Genomic DNA, 25,313 nt, shown 5'->3' on the forward strand with positions numbered 1-25,313 from the left:
TGACCTCAAGGGAGACATCAGCAACAGCAAAATAATAGTAGGACAGTTAAAACATCACTTATGGAAAGAGAGAGACAGGCTGGGAGTATGGATCAAACTGTCAACACCCATGTTCAGTGGAGAAGCAATTACAGAAGACAGACCTTCCACCTTCTGTACCCATTAATGACCCTGAATCCATACTCCCAGAGGAATAAAGAATAGGAAAGCGATCAGGGGAGGGGATGGGATAGGGATGGAATAGGATATGAAGTTTTGGTGGTGGGAATTGTGTGGAGTTGTACTCTCTTATCCTATGGTTTTTTGTCAACTTTTCCTTTTTATAAGTAAAAATATTTTTAAAAAGGCATCACTTATAGGAAAAGACAGTTCACTAGGATTAAAAAAAATTCAGCAAGGAAATAGCAACCTTAAATAAATCTATAGAGGAGAGAGACTTTACAGATACAGAATATTCTATCCCTGAAGAAATAATACACATTCTATTCAAGTGCTCATGGCATATTCACAAGTACTGACCATATGTGAGGGCAAAAACAAACAAAACCAGCCTTAACAAATAAGTACATATTGAAATTATATATATATAAAGTATATTTTAAGACCATGGACAAAGGTTAGAAATCAACAACAGGAAAGCAAAATAAAAAAGAAATACCTCAAAAGTGTGAAGACTGAAAAATGTGCTTCTGAATAACATGTGAGCTGTTGAAGAAACCAAAAGAGAAAATAAATGTTACCTGAATAACAACTAAAACAAACTAACCAGCTACAAAATTCTATGGGATGTGATCAAAGCAATCTTAAGAGAGACATGTATAGCAATACAGGCCCCTGTTAACAAAGAGCAAAGATCTCAAGTAAATTATCTAACATCACAACTGAGACAGCTAGAAAAGGAGCAATGAGGAGACACAAATGACAACCCCACCAATGTGTCCTGGTGCTCTGATTCCCCAGAGGCCCGCCCCACTAGGGAAAGAAAGAGGCAGGCTGGGAGTATGGATTGACCTGTCAACACCCATGTTTAGCAGGGAAGCAATTACAGAAGCCAGACCTTCTACCTTCTGTACCCCATAATGACCTTGGGTCCATACTCCCAGAGGGATAAAGAATAGGAAAGCTATCAGGGGAGGGGATGGGATATGAAGTTCTGGTGGTGGGAATTGTGTCTTATCCTATGGTTTTGCCAGTGTTTCGTATATACATATATATATATTTGCCAGTAGTCGGTGGAAAATAGTCAAAATCAGCAAAAATTAATGACATAGAAACCCAAAAGACCATCTAAAGCTTAATTAAACCCAAATTTGTTCTTAAAAAGCATAAGTAAAATAGATAAACTATTAACTAATTTCACTAAGAACAAAGAAAGTTATAATAAACACAATCAGAAATGAGAGAGGTGAGATTTCTGCTGATGATACAAAGGATCATATGAGAGTACTATGGGATTCATTATGCAAATAAATTAAACAAAACAGATGAAATGAACATTTTTATAGTTATACCACTTGCCAAGCAAGAAGTAGAGGAGCCAGGTGGGGTTGCACACATGTACACACATGTCACAATGTGCAAGGATCCTGGCTCAAACCCTCAGTCCCCACTTGAGGAAGAAAATAGTTCAGCAGGTGTATTTCTTTTTCTTTCTCTATTTTCTTCTTTATTCTTAATTTCTCTCTGTAATTATCCAAACAAACAAACAAACAAACAAAAATCCAAACTTATGAAAAGGAGATAGTAGACAACTTCAACAGGCCAATCACTAGGACAGAATTTGAAGCAGTAACTGAAAGTCTTCCTGACAATAAAAGCCCAAGTCTAGACAGCTATACTAGTAAATTATATATTCAAGGAAAAACTACAACCTGCACTCCCCTGGTACTTCCAAAAATTGAAATGGGAGAAACACTCCCAAACATATTCTATAAGGCTAACGCTACTCTGATTCTTAAAGCAGGAAAGGATTCTACCAAAAAAGAAAACTGATGAATATTGATGCAAGGATCCTCATCAAAATCTTAACAAATTGGATTAAAAAAAAAAACCTGTAAAGAGAACAATCCACCAAAATCAGATAGGATTCATTCCACATATGCAGGATTGGTTCAAAATATGCAAAACAATCAGTATCATATACCATATCAACACAAGGAAAGATAAAAAATCACATGATTAATTCAATAGATGGCATAAAGACTTGACAAAATTCAGTAACCTTTTGTGATAAAGACCCTTAAAAAACAGGCTAGGAGCAAACATCCTCAACATGATACGGGCTATGTATGACAACTCCACAGATAGCATCATATGCCATTAGGAAAGACTGAAAGCTCTTCTGCTAAAATCTGGCACTAACCATGTTTGTTCACTATCATCACTACTATTCCACAGTATTGGAAGTCTGTGCCAATACAATTAGGGAAGAAAGAGATGTTAAAGGAATCCAAATGGGGAAGGAAGAAGTTAAGCTATCACTATTTTCTGATGATGTGGTAATATGTCTAGAGAATCCAAAAAAACCTACTAAAAAACTATGAGAAATCATCAATAACTTCAGTAAAGTAGCAGGAAGCAAAACCAGTACACAAAAATCGGTGGCATTTCTATCCAAAAATGATGAGTCAAAGGGAAAAGAAAGCAATAATAGTTAAACTCAGAGATGTAAATATCTTAAACAACTATAACAAAGGAGGTGAAGGGCATTTACAGTGAAAATTATAGAACATTTTTAAAAGAAATGAATGACTAAAGAAATGGGAAGATATCCTTTATTCGTAGATTGGAAGAATATATATGATTAAAAAGCTCTTGAGTTTCAGTTGTTCTGAAGGATATTGGCTTCAAACAAGTTGATACCAATGGAGAGAGAGAAAGTGACCAAGTTTACATGGATTTTTACAGTTAGTGCCACTAGGATTTGGTATCGCATGTTATGTTAGAAAGCAGGTGGGGGTGACCAGTGAAAACTTGAAGGTTTTTATTCGAACAAATAGTTGACTCATGGTGAAATGGGTGAGACTAGATGAGAATGATGTGACGGTGATTTGGGGGATAGATTATTGAGTTGTCTTTTCATCACTCAAGTGCTGTCAAGAGATTGATTGCTGTATGAGTTGTTATTTAATATGAAAGCAAAGATGATGGCTGAAAAAAATTCAAACGTATACATATGCTTAACTTGTGTAGAAAATGTGGATTGCTTTCTCTTCTAAAAAAAAAATATATATATATATATATTAATGTCATTTCTGGGCCTCTAGCACTTTGGATTAACTTTTTTTTTTTCAAATTAAAAGCAAGAGAGAGAGAGAGAGAGAGAAGAAAGGAGGGAAAGATACCACACATAAAAACTACCCCTAGTAAAGTGAGAATTAGACTCAAACCAGGTCATGTGTACTGGACAGAAGGAGTCCTCAGAGGTGAACTGCCTGGGCTAAAGCCAGGCTTGCATGCTGTTTTGTTTTGCCCCGCCTTGCCCCACCCCACCCCGCCCCTCTCTCTCTCTTTCATCTATATTTCTCTCTCCCTACCTCCCTCCTTTCCTTCCAATGCATAGTTGTGGAAATAATAGTTAACCCTTATCTGCAACCTTAAGAGAATTGCTGTAGCTTACAATAGAGGACTTCTGGGTTCAGAACTCTGTTGATGGGAACTGTGCAGAATTGTACCCCTGCTAACTTGTAATTTTGTAAATCAATATATATTAAAGCATTAAAAACAAACAAACAAAAAAACTGTAAAGCACTGACATCTCTGTGAGGAAGACTACTTAATTGTGGAATCAAATTTCCAAGCTTAAAACCACCACTATTTCAGCAAGTAGGGCAATAATGAAAATGATCATATTAAATAATTATAAATTAACAAGATATTGTGTCTTGAAAATACCTGAATTTACTTCTATGGATTCACTTTATTATAATGAGATATAAAGGTCTTGTAGGTGTTATTCAAATGCATGAAATCTTGCTGAAAACATGGATATTGAAGAAAATTATACTTTTTATTTATAAGATATTTTGAACTCATTGGACAAAGGAAGAATATATAATTTAATTTTATTAGTGACTTAGTATTTATTTACAAAATTAGAAGACAACAGGGATATAATTCTGTACTGTTCCTACCACGAGAGCTCTATATCCCCATTCTCTTCATTGGAAGCTACAGAAGTTCTCCCAAGGTCACAGATATGGGTTAGCTATTATTTATATACCTAGTTGTCTATATTTATATATATATATATATATATATATATATATATATATATATATATATTTGCCCATTTTTTCCCATGGTCCCAACTTCTCTTCCTTTCTAAATCACACCTACACACAATTACTACTTTTGAGTGTCCTTCTTTTTTCCTTTTCTCTCCAGGTCCAGATGGAGTTTAGAGTTCAGAGTCCTCTGGTCATTTTCCCTCTATCATTTCTCCTTCACTGAAGTATGGACCAAAATTCTTTTGGGGGTGCAGAAAGTGGGAGTTCTGACTTCTGTAATTGATTCTCAGTTGGCCATGGACAAGTCAATCTATAACCCCACAGAAAAAGGAAGAAACAAATATATAAGCTAACCTAATCATGATAATGTTAAAAAAAAAAGTAAAATTTGAAGTTCTTTTTTTGGGGGGAGCAGGTCTTAGTATTCCTCATTATTGGGTCATTGGGTTCATGAAGAGACAATGACTGAGGAATATAGGCAGGCTAAAGAAGGACAATGCCATGAAGATGGTTTTTAAAACCCAGGGGGGGGAGTCGGGCTGTAGCGCAGCGGGTTAAGCGCAGGTGGCGCAAAGCACAAGGACCGGCATAAGGATCCCGGTTCGAACCCCGGCTCCCCACCTGCAGGGGAGTTGCTTCACAAGCGGTGAAGCAGGTCTGCAGGTGTCTATCTTTCTCTCCTCCTCTCTGTCTTCCCCTCCTCTCTCCATTTCTCTCTGTCCTATCCAACAACGACAACAACAATAATAACTACAACAATAAAACAACAAGGGCAACAAAAGGGAATAAATAAAATAAAAAAAAAAAAAACCCAGGGGGTACTGCAGGGATGTTTTACCCATGCTAAATAATAATCACAATAACAATAATAAATTCTTACAACAGAAATTTACTAGCTTGTCCATTTTCAGGTGAGATATTTCAAAGGATTCTTTATTCTGCTGAAATGCTGTCTTGCATGATGTGCAAATAAGGATGAAATAAAACCTGAGAATGTGGTCAGGGATACTGAGATGGAATAAGCAGACCAAAAAATATTGAACCAAAAAGTAATGCATGAGTGGACATACATCTGGTGAGTGTGCACACCACTGCTCTGGGCTCTATGCTAGGAACCATTACAAACCATTTGGAGTGGTCACAAAAACTTGCTGCCCAGGTGCGGCAGTTTATATTTTGAAAATGAAATAAATCTAGTGGATACTGTGGATGAAGAACTTGCAAAATCTTATTAGAAAAATAAATCTGTTTTGAGTTAGAAGAGTGAAAAAAAATCCTAACAAATTACTGGAGAAGAAGTGTTGCAAAACTCAATACATTCATGTTTATTCAATAATCACACACATGTTCCATTAAGAAATGCAGGGGAAAAAGTGCAATAAATATTGACTTTCACAGAAAAATGTAGAAGTATATGTGCACAGAATAATGAGTCCTTTTCATGACAGTTTGAGAGAAATAGAAATTTTGAAACATTTACACAGGTTGAAAAAAATAAGAAAGTGTCTTCTTTAGTAGCAGGGGAAAAATATTTCAAGTTTGTTGTATAGAGGTTATTCGTTTGACTTACTTCTTTATATGCAGAAAGAATAGTTTGTGTTTAGTTCTTTCTTAAATATGGGGAATTTAAGTATAAGACCTAGGTTTAGGGTTCTTTTCATTTGTGAAGAGAATAAAATTCTGTCATCTCTCTTTTATATCACATGATACAGGACTCCAAATTCAGTATAGTTAGCTTATGGGGAGTGTTGGGGTCTTGGTAGAAATTATACTGTGTTCTAAGTACTCCGTTGGCTCCCTGGCAACCTACCTTCCTTCCTTCCTTCCTTCCTTCCTTCCTTCCTTCCTTCCTTCCTTCCCTCCTTTCTTTATTTTCCTCCAGGTTATCTCTGGGGCTCAGTGCCCGGACTATGAATCCACTGCTTCTGGAGGATTTTTTCCATTTTGTTGCCCTTGTTGTTGTTGTTATTATTACTGTTATTGTTGGATAGGACAGAGAGAAATTGAGAGAGGAGGGGAAGACAGAGAGAAAGACAGACACCTGCAGACCAGCTTCACTGCTTGTGAAGCAACACCCCTGCAGGTGGACAGCTGGGGCCTTGAACTGGGATCCTTACAATGATTCTTGCACTTCATGCCATGTACGCTTAACCTGCTGCACTACTGCCTGGCCCTCAAGGCAATATTTACTTCTAGATAGCAATAATTATGTTCACTTTCATTCAAGAGCAAACTTGAGTGGGAGGAAATGACCAAAGAACATTTAAGGTTCTCTCTCTCTCTCTCCCTCTCTCTCGCTTTGTTGAGGAAATGTTGACTCATAGGATTTTTTTTTTTCCATAAAGGTATATATCTACATCTTCCCATGATAGGTATCAATGGTGTCGGGCTGCACCGCGGAGAAGAGAGTGGACGTCCAGAGCAAAGGGGTACACAAATATTTATTATAGGATGGGGGGGGGGTTGGTTCAGACCACGTGGAGCCAGCAGGCAATTGCCATCCCTACTACCTGACCACGGGGAGAGAGAAGGGGGCGAGATCTGAGAAAGGGGGAGCTGAGAGCCCAGAGGGGGGGGTGAGGGGGCTTTTTATTGAGCGACAACCAGGGGTGATGTGTGGGGCCAGGATTGGCTGAAGGGGGCACTGCTAGGATTTTGCAGGGCGTAGTAAAACCTGGGGGCGGAGATTGCATCAGAATAATTCCTCAGCAACAATGTTCATTTTCATTCAAGAGCAAACCAGTGGGAGGAAATGACCAAAGAACATTTAAGGTTCTCTCCCTCTCCCTCTCCCTCTCCCTCTCCCTCTCCCTCTCCCTCTCCCTCTCCCTCTCCCTCTCCCTCTCCCTCTCCCTCTCCCTCTCCCTCTCCCTCTCCTCCCTCTCCCTCTCCCTCTCCCTCTCCCTCTCCCTCTCCCTCTCCCTCTCCCTCTCCCTCTCCCTCTCCCTCTCTCTCGCTTTGTTGAGGAAATGTTGACTCATAGGATTTTTTTTTTCCATAAAGGTATATATCTACATCTTCCCATGATAGGTATCAATATCTTTCACCCTCACCAAAAACAGTCTTACTCTTTATAGGGACGTAAGGCCTCAACTTCCACTTAGCAATCTTCCCTTGTCCCTTCTGAGTCACCAAATGTCCTGTGATAGTCCAAATGTGCTGTCCATTGAGGATTCAACCTATATTGTTTTTTGCTCTATATCCCATTGGTGGAAACTCTTTCTCTCTCTCTTTAAAGTTTTTCACCAGAGCACCACTCAGTGCTGCCTTGGACCTCTTGTGTTTAAGCCCTTTGCATTAGTGTTACACTATTTCTCTAGCCTAAGGGATTTATTTTCTGCTCCCCTGACCAGAACATAACTCTCTAACCTTAGCCTTATGCTCTGCTTTCTTTTTAAAAAATATTTTATTTATTTATTAATGATAGGGATAGGAGAGAGACAAAGAACCAGACATCTCTCTGGTACACGTGCTGCTGGGGATTGAACTCAGGACCTCATGTTTGAAAGACCAGTGCATCCACTGCATCATCTCCCAGACTACTGGTCTGCTTTCTTGATCAGAGCATAACTTGATACAATATTTTAAGAGGGGAGGTGACACAAATAGAAAATATGCATCATAAGCATTTAAAGTATTCATGGCCACATTAACCCTATGGTATACCAAAAAACAAGCAGAGATGTATATGTGTAATGATCTGCATTGAAAGCTACCCAATGGTATTATTTGTTTATTTATTGTGTGTCTACAAACTCTGATGACTGTTTCATCAGCTATTTTATTTCAGATGTGTTGGTATGCTTCTAATTCTGCTTTTAAAAACCCCTTCTGTTTCATTTGGTTTAATCCCCCCTGCATTCTATTTACATAACACTGTATTCTATTTACATAACCTCTGTTAATAAGCACTACCCTTCCTCCAGGGCATTGGTGGTTCAGTGGTAGAATTCTTGCCTGTTCCGCCCCCTCTCCTTGTCATACCCTGATTTTCACCAGTCACTTTTCTCTCCACCCTCTCTGCATCGCATCCTGTTCCCACCCTACTGGGCTAGTATATTTATAAGGACAAGATTGTTTGTAGTTAGTTACTTTAACTTAGCTTGGTATAGATTGCGCTGCATCCTGCATGAATAAAGAGATACTGTGTACAACCCAGCCATGAGTGCCAGGTCGTCTGTTACCTGCCCGTGAAGCCAGCCCGGTGAAAACAACACAGATGGAGGGAGTGAAGAGGGAGACACAGAGAGAGAGAGAGAAGGGAAGGGAAGAAGTGGGAAGCGAAGGAAAAAGATAAGATGAGAAGAGAAAGTAGATGAGAGTAGAATAAGATAAGATAAAATGAGAAGAGAAAGTAGATTAGAGTAGAGTAGAGTAGAGTTGATTAAAGTAGAGTAGAGTAGATTAAAGTAGAGTAGAGTAGAATAGGGGAAATACTGCTTTACCATCTGTGGAACTTATCCTGATGATTCATAGTGAACTATTGTGGAACATCTGGTCATCATATTGTAGAATATTTACCAAGAAAAACTATTCGTACTATAATGTTAAATACAAAATACAAGACAACATGTATAATGTATAAAGTATGGTTTCTGTGCTATTGTATGGTTTATGTGTTTATATGTAAGCTGCATAGAAAAAAGACTGGAAAATATTTAATGAATATTAGTTGCTTACTGCCTGGTGATGGAATTATGCATGATTTTAGTATTTCTATCCTCTTTGTGTGTGTGTGTGTGTGTGTGTGTATGTGTGTGTCTTTTCAAGACTCTTGTGATGGTAGTTGCATTTATCCTCAGAAAGAAAAAACTGAGGTGTTATAGGCAATGAAAGGACAATGAAAAGCTTACAATGAGAGTTTTGCTTAGCCTTTGGAAGAAAGAAGCAGAGTCTCATTTTGCTTGCTTTCTTGCATTGTTGGGTGGAACTGATCTACGAAGTGTCTACCTGGATGTTAGTAGTATGGATTTATCAGATGGGTAGGATCTGGGTCAACAACTTCTATACATAAAAGACACTGGTTGGACCTAAAAGTATCTCCATTAGTTCAAGTGGAAGGATCTCATGTCTGGGAGTACTCAATCTGCTGTGTGGTTCCTGGTGGGACAACTGATCTGCAAGCTCTGCCTCTGGAAACTAGTGTAACCCCTAGGCTGCCCTGCAGAGCAGAGCTTTCACTGGCCCCCACTGGCTTCTCAAGAGTTCCCAGGCTTATCATCAGCTTGGTGGGGCATAACACACTAAGAGAAATGGGCCCTGGGTTTTGCAACCCCACGTACAAATGCAGACACAATCACTCGCCCTCGACATCGTAAGCTCATACACTGATGCTTGGTAAATTGCTTTGAGATCCACAGGCCAGTCTGCAATTCCATTTTCAGACCTTAATTGATATTTCTATTCACTCATCTAAGAACCACTGAAACTCATTGATCCTCAACTTTATATAGTCATCACTAAGTGAGTCTGTGAAAGCTTAGATGCCAAGATCATAGCAAACTAACAGGGAAGGGAACTGTAACAGTATTAGGGGAAAAATAATATAAACCAATGATAATATAAAGAAAACAGAAAATTATTGAGGAAATAAATCTGTTAAGCTAACATGCTTTGATAATAATGAGAACAAATGGATATGCGTAGTCATATCCATGATTGACTTGGAGTATTGCTTCTCTTCTTCAAAAGACAGCTGATTTTGTTGCCACGAAGAACACTAGTGTCACTATATACAATTGGCCAACAGATAGTCTGGAGATAAATCTCTCTCTCTCTCTCTCTCTCTATATATATATATATATGTACATATATATATGTATATATATATAAATAAAATAAAGGAGTACTATTGTCCCTATGACAACCTTTATAATAATTATCAAACAAGGAAATGTCAAAAACTTGAGGTTGACTTAGATCCCACTAAAAACCTAGATCTATTTTTCTTTCTAACTCAATATTGGACTCTAAATCTAACACCAGATTGAATATAACAAATGGCTTTCAAGGCCTTAACAACTGAGAGACAGGCTTCAGCTTGTCAGACAAAGGAGGAGCTAAAAACACTGGGTAGGGACAGTGACTGGCTCACTTAAAGATGATGGCCATTTTAGCAAATGCCAGGCCACCTCATCACCTAGTGCATTTTCATTTCATCCTAGCAACTAAGCTCAAACAAAGATTATTAAAGTCCTGAGCTCCTAGAAACATACCTAAAATAGATAATTAAGCTTATTTCCATCCTAGGCTCCCTATTCTCATTGGCTGCAATCTTATTCTTTGATTCTTATTTATTGAATATCTTGTCCTGCATTGTATCTTAATGGCTTTCAGCCACCAAATTTCAGAGGCTACTATAATCCCATCATGAACTCAATGAACACATGGCCTTACCAGTGTACCCTAGAACCTCACCTCTCCAGAGCCCGACCCTACTAGACAAAGAGAGACAAGCTAGGCATATGGATCGACAGGCCAATATTTGTGTCCATTGGAGAGACAATTGCAGAAACCAGAACTCTTTCCTTCTGCACCCCTAAGAGAATTTTGGTCCCTACTTTCAAATTGGGTAGGTGTTAGGGGAAGATAACTAGGACTCAGAACTCTTGTGACCAAGAAGTTTTGTATTTCGCCCATAATGAAGAATCAAGAATCTGGAGACCATCTGAAGAAGTCAGGCCCTGTTTTTCTTACCTGACAGGAAAGGGGAAAATGGACACCTAAAATTTATAAGAGGTATAAGAATAGCTTCTGACTTTTCTGGGCAGACAACCCCACCATGTTTCTTGGAGCCCCACCTCCCCAGCTCCCTGCCCCACTAGGGAAAGAGAGGGACAGGCTGGTAGTATGGACCGACCTGCCAATGCCCATATTCAATGGAGAAGCAGTTACAGAAGCCAGACCTTCCACCTTCTGCACCCCATAATTATTCTGGGCCCATACTCCCAGAGGGATAAAGAGTAGGAAAGCTATCAAGGGAGGGGATTGGATATTGAGCTCTGGGGGTAGAAAATGTGTGGAAATATAACCCTTTTATCTTATGGTCTTGATAGTGTTTCCATTTTATAAATAAAAAAATAATAATAAAGTAAATAAAAAAGAGCATCAGCTTCTGCATGGGGTCAGCCATCTCTGTCTGAATGGCCCATATGCTTCTCTGGTGTGTGCCTTTTCATTTTCCTGATTAGAAATTTAAAATACCTGGGGGAACAAACCTATTAAGACTATTTTGATGGAGTAAGAGGGAAATAAAACTGACAATGCAGTAAAAGTCATTTGAGTCATATACATATATATATGTATATTGTCATACACACACACACACACACACATATATATATAAAGAAGTCATGGCCTGGCATACTTTAATGGTGACTGTTTAGTCACTGTCAGGCCATACCATCAGCTGGGGCCCTGGTTGGAGAGTCCTGAGATTCCCAAACAGACATGATGGGCCTAGACCTCAAATACATTCCTCTCTCCATTGTTACTGGTCATCTCTATCAGGAACAACAAAATAGAGCCCTTTGTGGGCCCCCATAGGACCTTGCCCTCAACTTGGATCAACAATGGTAGAGAATGTTCCCCATCCTCTGACAGGAGTCTGGACAACATACTCTATGCTACACCTGAGGAAGATGGGTCGATATTGGGGCAGCTTGGAATGTTCCTACTCATGACCACAGAATGTGAACTCAGATCTACAGGGATGCAGAGGTCACATAGTTGTCCTAAGCTGAATATGGGCCCCAGACCAAGTCAAACCAGTGGGGTTTACAGTCAACAGTATTTATAACCCTTTCCCATATTTTGGAGCTACTCTCTTCCCTGATCCAGCTTTTTATTCCTTTTCCAGCTCCCTGATCCAGCTTTTTATTCCTTTTCCAGCCATGACGTCATCTCCTCAGACAATAACTAGGATCTGCCTGCATATCAGATTTCAGGCTCAGGGGAAAAAAAAAAAAGCTAGTGTAGCCACAGGCCCTTTGGAATATAACTAAAATATACCTACTATCTATCAACAAAATGGAGGACCCCCCCCCAACTCTTAATCTGCACTATTCCAGCCCTTAGGTCCATGATGGTACAACAATTTGTTTGGCTTTGTATGTTAACTCTCTTTTCAGCCACCAGGTTCCAGATGCTAGCCTGGTACCAACCAGACATCCCTGGACAGACAACCCCACCAATGTATCCTGGAGCTCTGCTTTCCCAGAGAGAGGCAGGCTGGGAGTATGGATCGACCAGTCAGTGCCCATATTCAGCAGGGAAGCAATTACAGAAGCCAAACCTTCCACCTCCTGCATCCCAGAATGACTCTGGGTCCATACTCCCAGAGGGTTAAAGAATAGGAAAGCTATCAGAGGAGGGGATGGGATATGGAGATCTGGTGGTGGGGATTGTATGGAGTTGTACCCCTCTTATCCTATGGTTTTGTCAATGTTTCCTTTTTATAAATAAAATTAAATTTAAAAAAGAAGTCATGGGCCTTATATTCAATAAAGTACCAGTAGGCAATTAAAAAAGACTTGTGGGGGGCCAGGCAGCAGGCATCAAGTTAAGCACACATGGCAAATAGTGCAAGGGACAGCGTAAGGTTCTTGGTTCAAGCTCCTGTCTCCCCACCTGCAGGGGAGTTGTTTCACAAGCGTTGAGGCAGGTCTGTAGGTGTCTGTCTTTCTTTCTTTCCCTCTCTCTGTCTTACCCTCCTCTCTCGATTTCTCTCTGTCCTATCCAACAATAACAACAGCAAGAATAGCAAAAACAATAACATCAACAACAAGGGCACAAGGGCAACAAAATGGAGGGAAATGGCCTACAGGAACAGTGGATTCATAGTGTAGGCACGAGCCTCAGTAATAACCTTGGAGAAAAAACAAAAAAAGGGACTTGTGTCCTTTGGGACAAAATGGATGGAACTGGTGGTGACTGTTTAGCGAAGTAAGTAAGAATCTGAAGGACTGCTACCAGCTGATTTCACTCATATGTGGAATATGGAAAACTGAAACACATGAACTTAATAAAAATACATAGTCAACTCCTATCTAACACCTTAGGAGAACTATGGTGGTTACTGGTGAAGGGTGGTAGAGTGGAAATACAGAACTTTGGTGGGAATGGTATAGGACTATACCCCTATTATCTTATAATAATGTAAGTCACCATTAAATTACTAGTACAAAAATACAAAAATAAAGAATACTACTTTTGCTGTTTGAAAGTTTCTGAGTAATAGTGCAATAGGAAGATGTTAACTATTTAGCAATAATGTTAACAGGAAGTTTTAAGAGCTGTTTTTTTCCTATGTATGGTTTTAAAATTTTTTTATTAGTGGTTTAGTAATGACTTACAAGATCACAAGGTAGCAAGGGAATAGTTCCACCCTGCACCCACCACCACAGCTCTTGGCCTTCCTGCCTCTCTCAGAGGATAATCACTTTTCACAAAGTCTTTTTGTGTGTGTGTTTCTTTTTTTAAAATATTTATTTATTTATTCCTTTTTGTTGCCCTTGTTTTTTTATTGTTGTAGTTATTATTATTATTGATGTCATCGTGGTTGGATAGGACAGACAGAAATGGAGAGAGGAGGGGAAGACAGAGAGGGGGAGAGAAAGATAGACACCTGCAGACCTACTTCACCGCTTGTGAAGCAACTTCCCTGCAGGTGGGGAGCCGGGGGCTCGAACCGGGATCCTTAAACCGGTCCTTGGGCTTTGCGCCACTTGCATTTAACTTGCTGCACTACTGCCCAACTCCCTTCACAGTCTTAATGACAGTTTTACTACTTTTCTTTTCTTTTTCTTTTTTTTTTTTTTTTTTTTTACTTTTTTTAACAAGTTCCTGTGTATCAGTACTTTATAGTGTTCCTATGAGAAAAATCATCTGGTAGTTGTCCTTCAGAGAAATACAGGTTATTGGTAACAGATATAAGCTAAAACAGACAGTCTGTAAACACAGACACCAAATTAAAGAACCTCAAAATATGATAAAATAAAAAAGATATAATAAAGATTAAAAAGTACTGAAGAGAGGATGGTATCATCTAAGACATAGAAAACTACATTTAAGTGTGTTATACATAAAAGTACAGATATGATTTGTACATAAACATATTGTATATGAGTATGAATAAGAGGGTCTCTTTTCAATTGTTTTTGTCCACAATTCTTTGATTGACCATCCTATATGTCAATTTCTTCCTCCCCTTTCATGCTTGAAAGTTGTAGTATATTTCTATGGGTTCTGTATGACTTTCTCATAGGAGTAAAGTGGTTTCTCATTGTTGTCTTTATTTGCATTTCTCTGATAGTTAGTGACATAAAGATAGACCACAGCACCAGAGAGAAAAGCTACAAACCCAGAGCTCCTTCCAGAACCACAGTATCTACTGTGTAGTGCTGGTGTTCAGCCCTTTGCTACATGTGAGGCAAAGGACTCTACCCACTGAGCAATCCCTACCTTTTTGTTTGGCAATGCTAGTAGAACAAAACAGTTTAGAAACAAAGAGAGAAGACATGGATAAAAAAGTGTATTCTTCCTGAGTGGAAGAGGAAAATCTTTGGGCTACTATACCTTTATTTTCCGTAAGGCTTAATTACTCATATTTCCAGAGACATTTTTTCAGTATTGCTTCTAAATTAAAACGTTCTCTTAAAGTATACATTATTGTGTTTTCTTAGTATGGATTATCAATTGCTCTAAATAATCACTTATGTTGTTTGTTACTTCTTTTTTTTTAAATCTTTAAAAAAAATTTTTTTAAATATTTATTTTCTCTTTTGCTTCTCTTGTTGTAGTTATTGATGTTGTTGTTGTTGTTGGATAGGACAGAGAGAAGTGGAGAGATGAGGGGAAGACAGACAAGGGGATAGAAAGATAGACACCTGCAGACCTGCTTCACTGCCTGTGAGGTGACTCCCCTGCAGGTGGGGAGCTGGGGGTGTTTGTTACTTCTTATCTATTCTTCTTCTTCTTCTTCTTCTTCTTCTTCTTCTTCTTCTTCTTCTTCTTCTTCTTCTTCTTCTTCTTCTTCTTCTTCTTCTTCTTCTTCTTCTACTAGCGTTTGCCCTTCTTCCGTAGCCAGTCAACAGCGTCAGGTTGAGCCTGATGTCAAGTTTCGAGACCTCCTTTGAATCTGGAGAGGTGGCAGTCGTTGACTATGTGGGTCATAGTCTGTCTGGAGGCGCAGGGGCAGTTCGGGTCGTCTCTGGCTCCCCAGCGATGGAACATAGCGGCGCACCGGCCATGGCCTGCTCGATAGTGATTGAGGAGGGCCCAATCATAACGTTCTAGGTCAAAGCCGGGTTGACGCTTGCAGGGGTCTGTGATGAGGTGTTTGTTCTTTACCTCAGCTGACTGCCAACTCTGTTTCTAAGAGTCTGGAACAGAGAAGTTCAGTGTAGGTGTAGGAGACCAGATTGGATGATGAGACGTCAAGTGTTGGACAGGGTGGGCAAAGATATCCGCGTATATTGGCAGGTCCAGTCGAGCGTAGATGTGGGAAATGAACTTAGATGATGCCACATCCTGACGAATATCTGGTGGGGCGATGTTGCTAAGAACTGGCAGCCATGGAACCGGGGTGGAATGGATGGTTCCAGAAATTATCCTCATGGAGGAGTATAATTTGGAGTCAACCAAGTGGACATGGGGGCTACAGAACCATACTGGGGCACAGTATTCTGCAGTGGAATAGCATAATGCCAGAGATGATGATCGTAGTGTGGAAGCGCTTGCGCCCCATGAGGAGCTGGCCAGTCTTGCAATGATGTTATTCCTCGCGCCCACCTTTGCTGCAGTTTTTATGAGATGTTTGTGAAATGACAGAGTGCGATCGAGAGTAACGCCAAGATAGACTGGCTGGGCTTCATGCCGGATTCTCGTATTGTCAAGCTGCACATTAAGCTCACGCAAGGCCGAGGCATGGTGTAGGTGGAAAACAGATGATACTGTTTTTGCAGTGCTAGGGATTAGTCGCCATTTTTTACAGTAATCAGATATCAGAGACATGTCTTTCGTGAATGTTTCCTCGAGGATGTCGAACTTGGATGCCTGAGTTGCACAGCAGATGTCATCGGCGTAGATGAACTTCCTTGAAGAAGTTCTGGGAAGTCATTGATGTAAATATTAAATAGCGTAGGAGCCAGAACAGAGCCCTGGGGGAGGCCACTTGAGACAAGTCTCCATCTGCTAGACTTGTCACCCAGATGCACCCGGAATCTTCTGTTTTGGAGAAGAAACGATATAGTGTTGGTCACCCATGGAGGCAGGCATCTTGAGATCTTGACTAGGAGACCACGATGCCAGACCGTGTCATAGGCTGCTGTGAGGCTGCTTCTTATCTATCATCTTTTGAAAGTCCATGTGTGGCATCTAGAGGTTTCATTACAAAGCTCAGTCCTTCTGTTATCTTTATAAGCAGGACATTGTCTCATTCCATTTATTTATTTTATTATTATTATTATTATTTACCAGAGCACTGTTCATCTTTTGCTTTTGGTGGTGCTGGGGCTTCAACTTGGGACCTTGGAGCCTCAGGTATGACAGTTTCTTTGCATAACAATTCTGTTATCTACCCTCCACCCTACATAGGACTTTGTAATCAAGAAGATCCTTATCTACTGGAGACTTTTTTTTTTACTTCTTTTACATACATCAAATTGTTCTCTTAGTAATTCTGTAGTAAGTCTTCAGAGTCAAAGAAAAACTCAAATATAAAAATAACTTCAGAAACGAGAGCCGAAAGGATACGGGAGATGTTTGATATGCTGCAATACAAACTAGAAGGAGATTGATTAGGGGAGGCAGGGAGTGCTGATTAAGCCCCACAGGATATTGAATGGAATGGTGGCAGTTTATTTTGAAATGTCTGAACTCACAGAAGTTTTTGGAATTTGGGAATTTTTTACAAACTTGAAGGCCAACCTTGAGAATTCCTGACACAGTGTGGGTATGCTTAGCTTTAAAAAAAAATGAAGGGAGTTGGGCGGTAGTGCAGCAGGTTAAGCACAGTTGGCACAAACTGTAAGGACTCTTGTAAGAATCCCTGTTCAAGCCCCCCACTCTCCACCTGCAGGGGAGTTGCTTCACAAGCGGTGAAGTAGGTCTGCTGGTGTCTGTCTTTCTCTCCCCCCTGTCTTCCCCTCCTCTCTCCATTTCTCTCTGTCCTATTCAACAACAACAACATCATCAACAACAACAATAACTACAATAATAAAACAACAAAGGCAGCTAAAGGGAATAAATAAATAAATAAAATTAAAAAGCAATATAAAATTTTTGAGAGTGATCCTCCTCGAAATCATTCAAATTTGTGCTGCTGATAAAATTACATGGATAGTGGAATGTTGTAGTAACAGTTGAAATATAGCATGACACTGCTGAAACTCTCAACAAAACCTAGGAAGCTGAATCATGAACAGGAGGGTCAGATGAGGGAGTTATTGATAGTATATTTAAGCCCAGTTTATCTGGAAATATGATTTTGAATACTGGCCATGTAGATAAATGAGATTATTTTACTTAACATCAATAAACATTACATAAACCCAAAGTAAATTGGTTGCATCCAGTGAAGCAAGTCATCAAGAACTTATCTAATATTTAATAAACAAATTGACTACACTTTCTCTTTTTGCTCCTAGGATTGTGAGAATACAAGCATGTCTTTTCCTTGTATTTACAGAAAATTTTCTGTGATGTAAATGTTTCTACATTTTTACTCTTTGTATCAGTGTACAAACTCATGCAAAAAGAAAATGGAAGACATTTGATTTTATTTTTATGCAGTTCTGCAAACAGACTTTAGGTTCCTATGTATATACTCTGCATTGAGCCACATCCATGATACCTAGAAGTCATTAAGTCAATTAATTATAAAATTATATATATATATATTTGCAGTACTGGGGGAATGAAGTGAGGGTTTTAATGTATGTGTGACACCACGGAGTAATCTCCCTAGCCCAATTTTTCCATCGGGTCCACACAAGCAGCAGACGTATGAAGGCGCCTCAGATAATTATACAGCCGTTTGGCTCTCTGCAGCCTCGTGTTTAACGAAGGCACTGCAGTTTCTTTTCTCCCTCTTCTTGTTTTTCTGAAACCCCTCCACCATGGGTGATCTTCCTCCTTATGAAGAGGTCTCCCAAACCCTCTACTCTTTTTTCATGAGAAAGGTTTTCTCTCTGGGACATTTTGCTTGGGGCCGCACCTTAGATCCTCTTGACCATGGTCGCAGCTTTCAGGAGCTATGCAGGGTCCCCTCCCAAAAGGCTAAGGGACCTTGAGGCTGTGATACAAGATTTAAGGGAACAGGTCATTCTGCTTACCCAGCACCATACATGCTTTCTAGAGAAAGCAAAGCCTGTCTCGATCTTGACCCACTCTAAGCCCTCTGCATTTCGCCCAGAGGCTTCCATTTCAGCAGACACGTCTCTGGCTGCTGCCACTGCTTCTGCACCGCTATGCCACTGTCAGACACAGAATACCTTTGCCGGCTTCATGACGGAGCTTTTCCTCCAGAGTAAGTCCACACATTCCTGGTAAATGTTGCCCCCAATAGACAGAGACCTCAGGCATGGTACCTGTATTACTCCACAGATCTTTTTTTTTTTTTTAATTTTTTTTTAATATTTATTTTATTTATTTATTCCCTTTTGTTGCCCTTGTTGTTTTATTGTTGTAGTTATTATTGTTGTTGTCGTCATTGTTGGATAAGACAGAGAGAAATGGAGAGAGGAGGGGAAGACAGAGAGGAGGAGAGAAAGATAGACACCTGCAGACCTGCTTCACCGCCTGTGAAGCGACTCCCCTGCAGGTGGGGAGCCGGGGTTTGAACCGGGATCCTTATGCCGGTCCTTGTGCTTTGCGCCACCTGCGCTTAACCCGCTGTGCTACAGCCCGACTCCCTACTCCACAGATCTTAAGGAACTTCACCAGACCACTAATGAGGATGGAGTCCACGTTCCATGAACCAGATCTTACAAGGCCTTCTCCAGAACCTTAATACCCTCCAAGACTGGAGGGATGTAGCTCACGCTACGCTCCCAGGCCCGCTCTTCCTTCAATGGGAGGCATTTTTTAGAGATGAATGTTTACAGCAATCCAAGAGAAATAACCAGAATCAGCCCAACTGGGATTTTGAGACCCTTTTTGGGGTGGGACGGTGGGAGACAGGACTTCAGCAATCATATGGGAAATTTTCCCTCAGCTATTTTGGTCAGGTACGCCTCTGTGCATTACAAGCGTGGGAGCCGTTAACACCCCTCATGGGAGTGGCATCAGCTCCCATTCTCTCCCTTTGCCAAGAACCTGATGAATCCCTAGCTAAATTCATTACCAGGGTCCAATCAGGTTTGGAGAGAAAGATTCATGATCTTGAGGCTCGTTTTCTCCTCCTGCATTCTATTGTCTGGGATGGCATGTTTCCTGACTTCTGTCAAGCATGCCTCAGTCTTAAAAACGAACACCCAGACACCTCGATTATAGCGACACAGGAGATTGGATCAAGCTCTTATCAGGCAACCATTATGATGCAGGCCTTTGCAGGCACCCTAGATAAGAAAAAGGGGGCAAGCTTCCAGTGTGGTCTCCAAGGGCATTGGCATAACCGGTGTTCAGAAAATAAACCACGACCCCGCTTCCAGTCAGGGAACCAGAGGCCCCGAATGCCTTGTCCTAGATGCCAGAAAGGTTTTCATTTGAGGAAAGATTGTTGGTCTAAGTTTCATAAAAATTGCACTCCCCTGCCAAATTTAGATTTAAACAGGGATTTAAAATAGGTGCGGGGCATCCCACAGCCCTGCCTTCAAGAGGGAGTCAAGTGGGTCACCCGCTTGGCACCACGCCTTTCTTCCGTAAACAAGAGCCCAGCCCGGGGTTCCAATCCATCGCTCCGCCCACCACACCATGTAACAGTAACAGAGGGTGAGAGGGAGGAGGAGCGTGTGGCGTGTGGGTACTCCCAGTGTAAAAATAGCTGCCTGGAGCAAGTGAACTGTGCAGATTCAGGGCCTGAGATTTTGTGGACCACCTGTTTTAGAAAGGGGTTGCCCTACTATGACAGTAAGGATTGGTAAAATTCCTTTTAAGTGTTTGATTGATACTGGAGCAGACAAGACAATTTTAAGGTAAGCAGAGGTTCCCCAGAGTTGGGAACTCCTTCCAGGACCACATCTACATGGCATTGGAGGATTGACACCAGCTTTCCTCACATGAGATTTGCTAGTGTGGGAAGACCCAGTCGGGACTACCAGATGCTTTCATCCTTTGATAGCTGATATTATCACCAATTTATTGGGCAGAGACTTGCTGGAATCTCTTGATGTGGTAATATCCTCAGATGCCTCTGGGGGGCATCACACTCACTCCCATTAGACTTCTAGATCTGACCAGCACCCCCAATACTAACTGCCACTGTTAGTAACAGAACTCCTTACTTAGACTGGCTTTCTAACGAGCCTGTCTGGGTGGAGCAGTGGCCTTTGACAGGGAGAAGCTAGAAACTTTAAAAGAGCTTGTCCAAGAACAGTTGTCCTTGAGAACATTTCCCATTCTCTGGGCCCATGGAATACTCCTGTCTTTGTGATTAAAAAGCACTCGGGTAAATGGTGCCTCCTCCAAGATCTCCATGCGGTTAATAAAACCAGGCAATGTCCTGTAGAAGTCCACAAGGGGATTTATGATGTTGTTCCTGTCGGAGATGACAAGTCATGATGAAGACAGAGATCTGTTAGATGCCTAAGCCCATCACATCTATGAAGGAATCCCTGGATTCCCTGACTAGGACCCTGGATGATACAGTGCCCATCTTTAGATAGTCCTTTCTTCACTTCTTTCTAAGCCACACCTACCCTATTATTACTTCCAAGCACCCTTCCTTTATTCCTCTTCTCCACTGGATAAGAGAAATAGTGCCTAACTTCCTCTGGTGTTTTCAAGATTTACTTCCTGAAGGGAAAAAGAAAGATATTAAGTGTATAAAGATAAAAATATTTTAGTGCTTTATAATAATATGGACTTGATAAATTTCCTCTAGAGAATAGCTTAGAATTTTTATCTATAAATGAATGTTCTATGACAGTTCATATAGTATATGTATAGAAGTTTGTTCTTTAAAGTACATTAAGTATAAATGAATGTTTTCTCTAGTGATCATAGCAATATTAAACTAAATATATATTAAATATAAATGAAAATTAATAGCTTCAATTATTACATTTTGGGGGAAGACTTTGACATTTCTATTAGCGAAAGGTGGAGTCTTATTTGCCTCCTCTTATTACATATGAACTGACTTTTAATTGGTGAGCAGATGGGTATTTGTGAGGCAGGAAGATTTCCAAGGTGAGTCCATAAAAGGTGAGATACCTTCCATATGACTCCCCGTCCTTTTTTTTAGGAGACATGTTCTTAAAATCAAACCCATGTCTTGAGAAAAATCTATGAAGGGACCCTGTGGAAAGGAACCGACATACCAGCTCTAGATAATATGTGGGTGGAGAACCTTGGCCAGTTGCCAGGGTGCTGAGATCACATGTGTCCCAGGGTGGAGAAAAAATAGCCACAGCCAGTTGCCCTACAGCTGATCAGAAGTCAGGTGGGAAAACACACATGACATCCTATAGTAAAAATAAAGAACTTCTGGAATCTTAGCTGGGGGCTTAACAAACAGCAACTTTATTACAAAGAGGGCTTATTTAGGTACATTAAAAATTATGATGAGAAAATAGGAGAAGTCTAGCTAAGGCATGTGGCAGGAACCTGGCTAGCTTAGTCAGTAAAGCACACAATTCTTAGTCTCAAGGTTATGTATTCTTGCCCCACATTGGGAGCCATATATAGAAAAATAAAATATTCTGTTGGGCTTTCTTGGGGATTAACAAACTGCAGTTTTATTACAGTGTGGGTTATTTAGGTACATACAAACCATGATGCAGAAAATAGGAGATATTGCAGGACCCAGGAGTCCTTAATCTTACTTACTAGCATTAAAGCTACATGGTGGGTCTTGGGGAAATGGCATGCCAGGAGTTCCAGCATCAGTGGAAAGGCTGTGAGGAGAGCCAAAAGGGCAAGCTGGAAAAGGGCACTAAAGGGGAGAAGAGCCAAAAAGGGAGTGAACTACTGCCAGGTGCTTGCTTAAATAGTTTCTTCTACCCAAAATCCCTTGTGAGTTAACATATGTCTGTTGTATTGCCTTGATATCTGCCATATACTAATTAAGTTCATGTCCCCACCACCACCCAGCCCAAATTCATGTCCCATAATCCACTGTGCTCACTGTAAGTGAACTGTGTTGTTCCCAACAACACCCCTACCTAGGACCATGTCAAGTGTGTCCCCTTCCATTCTAAGGTTCCAAGTATTTATTAAGGTACAAATCACAGGTGGTTACACATCCCACAGATAAAGATCAGAATACATTTCCAAGGGGGGACATCAAGATAAGAGTGCTTGAAGTTGTAATTATCCAAGTCTCATTCTGTCAGGTACCTTCTTTTGATGCCATAAGATACTGAGTTTATTTCAGCTATCCCATGCACAACTTCCAGACCCTTAGGGCAGCAGCCAGACATCAGAGTTAGGGGTTATTGCATGTGACAATATATCCCTCTACTGATCATGGGCAGAATCTCTGGGATATCGAGACTTTGCCCTAGAGCAGGATTATGTGATAATGAGACAGAGTATGGAAAACAGAACTCATGGTATTATTAGTCAAAGGAATGTGCAGACAAACAATGTATATTTTGCAAACATGGCAACAAAGGAAACAATCAGTAGGACTTCCAGAGGAAGTCAGGTACTGTTACTCTTATCTGAGAGAGATTAGAAAAAAAGCAAGGACACTTGGAAGTCATAATAGGTGTAGGAGTGTTCTAGAAAGGAAGTGAAGGTAGAGCCTTTGAAAAATGGATATATATATTCAGCCCATATCTGTGACCTTGGGAGAACTAAAGCAGTTTCCAATGGAGGAGATGGGGGACACAGAACTCTGGTGGTGGGAACAGTGTAGAATTATATCCCAGTTATTTTATAATTTTTGTAAGTCAGTATTAAGTTACAAATAAATAAATAAATTAATAAATAAATAAAACTGAGTTTTACAAGAATTCTCTGGCTGTTAATTGGGGGATATCTTCTCAGAGAGAGTCTGAACTCTTACTGTTATTCCTTCCAACACTCCTGGAGAAGGGGAAACTGTCCCCAAAGGAACTGGGGCTAAGGCTGAATGACTCCCAGGTAAGTTGACTTTTGCCTTGGGTGAATTTCACTTGCATGCAGAGACTGATTTCTCTTGGCTAGTCTCACTAAGAGAAACACAGGAACAGTCTTTCAGGATGATCATTTCCTGCAGACTTTCTTGAGCAGTTGCACTGTTTGTTTTGGAGAATAGTGAGGGTAAAAGAAAACCCGAAGACTTGCTTTTCTCCTCTGACAGCCTGGCTGGGTTGACTCGGTGGGTCCTGCTTGTGGGACATGCCCCCATCTCGTTCCCTCAGCCTTTCCAGGGAGAGCAGTCTTGTGTGATTTTAATGTGATCATGTCTTTACCATGTGGTCTATCAGCTGTCACCGACAGTGTGCTTGAGAGTGTCTAGAGTGGGTTTTAATTGGCAAGATCTTTAGTAAAATTTGCAAATTAGTGATCCACCGGCTGATGTTATGACAATGTCTAAACACTATCAGTACCATTTAAAAATAATCTTTCATCGATACAACATTCATCTTAATTAGCCAGAAAATGTTGGTCCCAAAGGAAGCTGCCTACAGTTTTGTGGATTCTGCATAGGGTTATGAGATGGCTTATGGAACTCAGTTTTTTTTGTTGTTTGTTTGTTTGTTTGGGGGGAAAAAGAGGGAGATGTATTGAAATGATTATATATTATTCAATGTACTAGGCACTGGTCAGTCATTGTCCTGAATGACCAGAACACAGAGCCAGATGGAAACTAGCCTTCTCTTTCAGGAGATGACATTGTATGAGTAATAGCCGGGGAGTACTACTGATAATTGAGTTATTCTGCTTACTTGCATTTCTTGGCAAAAAGGCAAAAAAAAAAAAAAATACACATGATTGAGCACTTACTCCACAACAGGTATTATTCCCTATTCATTTATTTGTTGTTGTCTTTTATATAATCATCTGAGCTGACACTCATTAGCAGGTCCATTTTTTTAATAATTTTTTTATTTTTTATTTTATTTATTTATTCCCTTTTGTTGCCCTTGTTGTTTTATTGTTGTAGTTATTATTGTTGTTGTCGTCATTGTTGGATAGGACAGAGAGAAATGGAGAGAGGGAGGGGAAGACAGAGAGGAGGAGAGAAAGATAGACACCTGCAGACCTGCTTCACCACCTGTGAAGCAACTCCCCTACAGGTGGGGAGCCGGGGTTCGAACTGGGATCCTTATGCTGGTCCTTGTGCTTTGTGCCACCTGCGCTTAAGCCGCTACGCTACAGCCCGACTCCCAGCAGGTCCATTTTTAAGAGATAAACAAACAAACAAAATGTGAGTGGAGCTAACCTGCTATGGACTGTTGCAACTAGTAGATGGTAGAGACCCAGGTTTCTCTATCCTAAGGATGGAGGTTTACACAACCAGAAACTCACCAACCTCTTAACAAAAGGTCCATTAATATTCACAAGCCTAGATCTGCCCAGTGAAGTGAGTGGACTAGCTGATCTTTTCTTGTAGTTCAGAAAGAGTATGAGTCTGTGTCTCACATGGATCATGGAAGTCCTTGTAGTATCATCAGAAGGGTATAAATTAATGCTGTGATACTCATAGCTTCCCCATTCCCCCATTTTTTGTTATAAATAGTGGGTTATAAGACAATAAGATTATAGGGTATAGTTCCATGCCATACCCACCACCAAAGTGCTAGCTCCCCACCATTATACTTCCCAAAGATAACCACATAAAGCCTTAGAAACAGTTTCTTTGCTTCTCTACTTTATTTTGTTCCTTTTTTTTTATAAGTTCATGTTTATCAGTTCTCTACATCTTCCATATGAGTGAAACCACCCAGTAGTTATCTTTCATCTATTCTTCTTCTTCTAGCGTTTGCCCTTCTT

The 25,313-nt window shown here is 40.4% G+C and overlaps 1 long non-coding RNA gene across 1 annotated transcript in view; it reads right to left on the reverse strand.

The window, feature by feature from the left end:
• Positions 1-14,114, reverse strand: part of LOC132533023 (uncharacterized) — a 35,613-nt gene extending 21,499 nt beyond the window's left edge. Inside the window, exon 1 of the long non-coding RNA XR_009544906.1 lies at positions 13,867-14,114. This is a non-coding gene — a long non-coding RNA (uncharacterized LOC132533023). The remainder of the gene's footprint in view (positions 1-13,866) is intronic.
• Positions 14,115-25,313: the final 11,199 nt, after the last annotated feature.

This window comes from Erinaceus europaeus, chromosome 15, assembly GCF_950295315.1.
Source record: "Erinaceus europaeus chromosome 15, mEriEur2.1, whole genome shotgun sequence".
NCBI classification, from domain to species: domain Eukaryota; kingdom Metazoa; phylum Chordata; class Mammalia; order Eulipotyphla; family Erinaceidae; genus Erinaceus; species Erinaceus europaeus.